Source organism: Parus major, chromosome 2 (assembly GCF_001522545.3).
Source record: "Parus major isolate Abel chromosome 2, Parus_major1.1, whole genome shotgun sequence".
In the NCBI taxonomy this organism is placed as follows: domain Eukaryota; kingdom Metazoa; phylum Chordata; class Aves; order Passeriformes; family Paridae; genus Parus; species Parus major.
Window position 1 is genome coordinate 141,237,290 of NC_031769.1, and position 7,048 is coordinate 141,244,337.

The following is a 7,048-nucleotide window of genomic DNA, read 5'->3' on the forward strand; positions in this document are numbered from 1 at the left end:
CCTGTAATTCCTATAAGTGATGGAGTGGCAACATAAAAAGTGGGATGTGACAAAAATGATCCTCAGAATAAATCATAAATATGTAAATTTTACTCATGTCTCATACCTATTCTAATTCTATCATTTGGATGGACTAAGTCATGTACATTCTGAAACCACACAGCACTGAGGTTTCTGTTATTGTGTAGATGTATCAGTGATGGCTCTGATGATTTTCACCTTGTAGGGGATTTTTAAGTTTAAACACAAGCAAAGTAGTAGCAGCTGTCTTGCACCATAGTGAAGATGAAAGTGTATGCCATTACATTCTGCAAAGTGGGACAGATTCTGATATTTGAGTACTGGGAACTGAGATGAGAAAACAGCAGATGTCTGAGGTGGTGAGCTCTGGTTAACTTTTGATTTGGAGAGCAGAACAAAATCAACATTGTCTCCAGAGGTAACTCCTGTAAAAAGTCCAACTGTATTGAGATGAGTTAAAAAAAAAAATAAAAAAATTTAGGTTTTGGCTTATTAAAATATCAATTGACATAAAAAATATTATTTTCAAGTATCACAAAATTTGTTTCCTGTTCTACAAACAAAACATCTAAAGCTGATGAGATTTCCTGCAGTATTTCAGTTGTCCTGGAACTAAATTTTTTGGAAAAGGTGAAGCTTAAAATTGATGTAATGCCACAGGTATACATTTCTCTAATAGTCAGTATTTATGTGCAACTTGATCCCTGAAGTTGCTGCCCTAATTTTTTTTGTTTGTTTGTTTTTAAATAGTTTTAGAACATGTAATTTCTAGAATAAGTTTCCTAATATTTTGCACCCTAAAGTATATCAGTAAAGAAGGCAGAATCATTTAAACTACATGATTTTACCGTGGCCATGGTATTCCTTTTTTACGCAATCCTTTTCAGCAGCTGGGAATTTATGTTGCTAGCATGTAGATGAAAACAAGCAGATATGTAGTAAACTATTTTTCTGAGGGTGATTTAAAGCATTTGTGAAATGTGCTCTGTTGCTGCTCCAGATTGCTTTCTACGTTTGTGATGAAGACGCTAAAGGGACTTTCAAGCTTCCTATGATTCCTCATAACTTCAGTTTTTTGACCAAGTCTCTTCTAACTTGACATTATTAGTTTCACTCAGCTGTTTATTTATTATTTATTTTCAAAGCAGGTACAAATAAATTCTTACTGATGTTTTACTACACAAGATTTTTAACATATTTTTTCCACTGAAAACTCAAAATCCTCTGAGGAGGGCCCAGATTATGGCAATGCATGCATAACTTTCCTTCTTTTCCCTCTTGTGAAGCTGATATCACCTTAAACACTCTGAAGAGCTGAGGAAAACCTCTGCCTCATTTAACTACAGCTGTCTCAACATGCAGGTGTATTATATCATTATATTATTAGCTCCACAGGAACCACTGAGAGGATGTAAATCTTCTGTATGAATATCAAATGGGCTTCAGCTGAAACTTATGTTTATGCAGAATAAATGACTTGTATTTACAGATGCGTCTCATGCAATTATGTGTGTCAGGCTGGTGAAGTGTGGCTGATGTTGGAAGTCTTGGTGACCTAGCCAAAATGAAGTCAGTAAAAATGCATGAGGTTTATATGCAACCACCGGCCTCCTACACAAGTGCAAACAGGTGGGAGTGATTTTTATTATAGTTTTGATCAGCTTTGGATGGAGTAAACATGCTAGATTTTAAATAACTTGTTGATCACTTGGTGACTGTGATTATTGCTGGTCATTACAGTGAAACAGCTACCTAAATTAAATAAATAAACACTCTGGGGTAGGATTTGTTGATGTGAGTATGCATTTTGAGAACATAGGCATCTACAACTGAGCAGCTCATCTCAGTCTCTCTTTGTAGCTAGAGGAGAGTCGGAGTCAGCCAGTGGAGTACTGTGTTTGTTTTAGTCAAAAGATGTAATTTCCATTTTGTGTGAAGTGTTTCTTCCTGAGACCATTAGCTCTGCTGGTTTGGTCTCCACTGGCTACAGGAGGTACCCAGACAGCTGCCTGAGATACAGGTGTTTACACTGTGGGGACTTGGGAGTGACATCCCAGGCCTTGGATGGCTGAGTCTAATTTAAAGCAAATTTTTATTTGTTGTGTAGGGCTTAAGCCAGCTCATTGTGAGTTTAAGTAGCTATGGATGAATTTGGCTACTTAGTTTGTCCTCACTAAGAGACTTAATATTTGAAAACAAAACTATTTTAAGGGGTCAGGGGAAACCAGGGGTAAGACAGCAAATTGTATTCAATGAGGAGCGGTCATGGGGTCCATTTCATTGGCACAAGCAGGGACAGTGTCTGGTTTTGGTGCCGATAATAGGCTGGAATGTCATATGGATGTGCTTGTATGGATTGATGATCCCTCATTTTGCTGTTTTGAAGAAAGTGACCTTCCTTTAACAGCTACAGACAACCAGGAATGACTACTGATATTACCAATCTCTTGCTACTGTTGATGTCTATGAGGGCTTTTTTGTAAAAAATGGCAATTATGATGGAAACCACTTTGCTGGGTTTTGTGGGTTCTGAGATGCTGAATTATTTCAATAGATACTTAGCTGGCTGTTGTGCTCAGTTGAAACCATGGCAGAGGGAGAGAATTCTATTTAAAGAGCAGAGTCAGATCCCGATTCTCTTTTTGTCGACTAATCAGTGCCAAGCCACAGAGCAGAATGTGAGATTGAGACCATTCCTTGCCCAGCTCACTTCCTAACCATGAGTGAAGGAAAAAAGCTGAATATATCACTGGGGAGAAAGAGGTGGTTTTCCTATGGATCTGTAATACAGGTGTTTTTTTGTGGTGCATATTAGTGAGTTAAAAACTCTTGTTAGAGGCCTAGGCTAAACAAAGAGTGAGGAACCTACTTATTAATCAGTGCTTATTGTGAAATAAATGGAGAGAGGTAAACTTTGCATTAATAAATGTCATTTCAGCTTTGGGTTCAGAGTGCTAAGCACCTGGGTTATGGAGGCAGACTCAGATCAGATTGACCAGGGAAGGTGCTCTTGAATGTAATAGAACCAAGGCCTGAGTGCTTGTCTTGGAGGCTGGTGAGATGCAAGGATTGATGCCCATCATTTCTTACAAACTCTCAACCTTCCACTGGTGTAGCATGGGTTAGCTATACCAAGCTTCAGTTCAGCACTGAGTTCTCCTCTCCTTCAGAGCATGAGTGAATCTCATGCTTTCCATCTGACTTCACCCAGCTGCTTCTCTGTACTGAAATGCACAGAAAATTCCAGACAAGAGATGTGAGCCTGGTTCTGCCATCTCTGCCTGCCCTGGGAGGTGGCTGGGTCTGCCTGTCTGAGAGTTACATTATGCTGGGCTTCTCACATCAGAGGCGCAGAGGGATTGTTAAGGGTTGCATCTCTTCTCTCTGATCTGCTCCTGACTAGATCTTATTGAGATGATATAGACTAACCCAAGATGAACTGTCAGTGCTGCCATATTTATTGCCATAAGATTGTTACTACCTTATTGTGGGGAAACATCTGTGCACCACTTCAGACTAAGCTGATATTGGTGCAGTTACCTGGTCTGAGCTCCTTTCACTGAAAGAGATTTTCCCTAAGCATAGATGAAGCTGTAATTGAGTCCCCATGACCTGTTCACACTCACATCAAGGATGAGATGGTGGTTTATTCATCTAAGAAACAAGTCCTGTGCTTCTCTTCACTCTTCTGGATTTTTCCCTCTTGTTTTCATAGTTTCCTTGCTTGGAAAAATGAACTGAAGTAGCTTTCTCAGTGTATGGTTTATCTGGTTACTAATGATGTGGAGCAATTCAGGACCCTTAGGACTTCTGTGTTGTTGCTTTAATAAACATATTTCAAGATGATGAGGCCACTGGCACACTCTCTATGCTTTTATGGTACAATGGACTTAAAGTAGCATGGTGCATTTTATTTATTAGCCAGCCCATTAATCACACAGGTATCAGCTGGCTTCAGGGAAATTTTTAATTAGTGATATTTAAGGTTGAGAGAAAGTGCTTCTGTGACAGACAATGAGAGCAAGCAGAAGCAGGAGGCAGGCTATCTTTGTGACTCTGTGATTAATACAGGATTTAAATAAAATATTCATGAAAGGAAATTGAAGTTATAGCCAAATCCAAATGTTGAACCACCTTTAAACTTCAAATATAAATTCCTTGGAGATTCATTCTTTGTATTCATTAGTGGAGAGCGAATCTGATGAACATAAGAAAAAAGGGAATTTCTTCCCTAATGTAATAATTTAGCAATATTTTTAAATGTTTTTACTAAATGTTCTTGAACCACAATTTAATGACATTTTTAAAATCTGCATCCTTATTTGAAATGGCTCACAAGCCACTGAAACAGATATAAAGGTGATATTAGGGGTGGAGCTTGGGACATCCCTGACAAACGCTGATGTGTGTGAGGCAGAAAGTAAAGGTTGTGTGGATGGCAACTACATCCTTCTGGCAGTGTTGGTTTAGTGGTTGCTAACACTTAAAGCCTGCATTGTCACATGAAAAATGAATGGTACTGGCTGTACAAACATCTCCCTTGTTAGATAATTAATCAGGTGTACTTTGTTTTGATATAACACCTCTCTGGTGTGCTTGCAGCCATCTCTTGAAATCACCCTGTAAAATGGATTGTTAAAGAAGGGGGGGGGGGGGAATAAATAAAAGGAAAACCCTGTAGGAATTATTACAAGCATCTCTGCACAACTAGCAAAATGGAATATTAAATTCTTCTACTTGAACAAAGCAAATTTTTCAGTCTTGGCTGCCCACATTTAGCAATTTAAATGTGTAGGGAAATTAAATTTTCTAAGTTGTTGGGCTCCTTCAGCTCCATTCCTCTGTTCTCCTTACTCTTCTTCTATGGAGCATCTGCTTTCCTTAAACACAGAGCACAGGAAAGTCCTTTGGCCTTCAGGTGCTACAAACTTCATAGGTCTTTGGTCTGGATTCCTGCTCTGGAAAGGAAAGCTGAAAATTTGTGCTTTATTAATTGAGCTTGTTGGAAAGGAAGGAACATGAGTGGTGCTGTCGATAATGTGTTGTAGTGTGTTTATCTAATTTTGCTAAAGTTCGTTAAAGCTTGTTGGTATGTTCTTGTTTCCCCCTGCTGATCATATTGGTACGTCCCAGTTGTCAGTTATGTAACACCTCCTATTTTTCTTGAATGTTCCCTGCCAGTCGCCTTAGCCCTGCCCTTACTCCCTATCCAACATTGTAAACCCCACCCCTTTTTCCAGACCCTTCTGTATCAATCATTCCTCCCTCGATGCCTCATTGATTGTTACCTCATGTTCCCGCCTCCTTTGTACCCCTCTTGGCCCTGAGAATGTACTTGCCTCCCTCCACTCCTCCCCCTGAGAGTTCCCATTGGTTCCTGAGCTGTACCCTCCCCTGAGAGCCTTGTGTATAAGAACCCGTGCACAATGGGGTTTGAGGCTTTCTTTGGTCCTGTACCCTTCTATTCCAGAGCTCTGTTCCTTTCCTCAATAAACTTGTTCCTGGGAACCTCAGCTGAGAGAGTCTTCTCTGTGTTTTTGCCATGACCTGTGACTCCTTGAACTGCAGAACTCGGAGAGAGACGGTGCTCTGAAGGTTCTGCAGTGGGGTCGCTTTGCCCTTGCAGTTCCCCACTCCTGGCACCTGCCCGTGCCAGAGTGGCACCGTAGAGCTAGCCCGGAGCTCCAGTGTGGCCAAGGAGCATCAAACATGAGTCATGCTGCTTGTGACTAGAGGGAGAAAGAGATCAGGAGTCTCCAAGGCTGCCATGAGCAGGTATGTGACAAGGGGAGGCAGCAGCCAAGAGAGCACCATCAGGGTCCTGCTGACAGTAGTGATAGGACCAAGAAAAAGAGTTGGCTTACATCCCTTTTCTGCTGGCTTGTAAGGGAACAGGAAAAGCTCGTGGTGTTACACTGGTGGTCTTGTTGGGAAACTGTGTCCATACACCTGTCTGCTTTCTCAGCTGAGAGAACTTGTATGAGAAAAGAAAGTATGGGATTTTTCTCTGTTTTCATCAGGAGGTGTCTAGGCAGGTGGAGGGAGCTCACTGAGACTTACAAATCACTTAAACCCCTTCAAATATAGGCCAAAGAGTTTGCATGCACAGAATCACACTAAGGCAACTCAGGGCTCTGGGTAAGTCCACAGCTGGCTTCTTCTTGTTCAAGCCCAAATGTTTCTTAATGCACTCTACTTCGCCTTGTGTGAAAGTGGGTCTAATTGTCTTCTCTTAGCCACTGAGACATTTTTTTCCATTCCACTTCGCAGAGTTAAGGGCTTCCTTTAGTGATGAAAGATTTCAGCCTTCACGTTCCCTTTACCTTCTTACGTGCACACACATAGAAACACAAAGTGCTTCTGTATTATTGTTGCTCACAAGATCAACAGGTTCCAGAATTAAAAGCAGATGTTCGCACCTCCCAGGAGCATAATTTTTGATGCCTCCTGATCTTTGCAGGCATAATTTTTTCAATTACAGCTTCATTAATTTTCTTTGTGACTATAATGGCTACAAATAAATGATAGAGGGGTTTTCATTAGACAAAAAAAAAAAGAAAAGCTGAGATTCTGAATTTATTGCTTGACACCAGGAGTCAGGTTTGATATGCTCTGGCTTTAGTCCAATTTCCTTTGAATAGGATGAACACGAGGTGTACTGTTGTCCAAGAGCACTGACCTTCCTTCGGACCAAAAAATACAGGTAATGCTACATTTTCCCAAAGCCTCATGGACTATTTATAATTGTTTTAGTCCTCTTGGAAAAATAAGGCTAGCATGTGGATATCCTCTTTTAATCTTTTTACCCATGGCATGGAATAACCTGTTAAATTGGTAAGAAGCCCGTCTGAAATGTGTATCACTGTAGAGTTGTAATTAATAGTAAGGTATATTAAGTTAAGTTGCCTTATAATTTGAATAAGGGCAAAGCTGCTCAAAGGGCTATATGCAACCTATGCCTTGAGTTGCTTTAAAAATGAATTTTCCAGAAAAAACAGAAGAAAAATCCATTACTCTTCCATGTGCA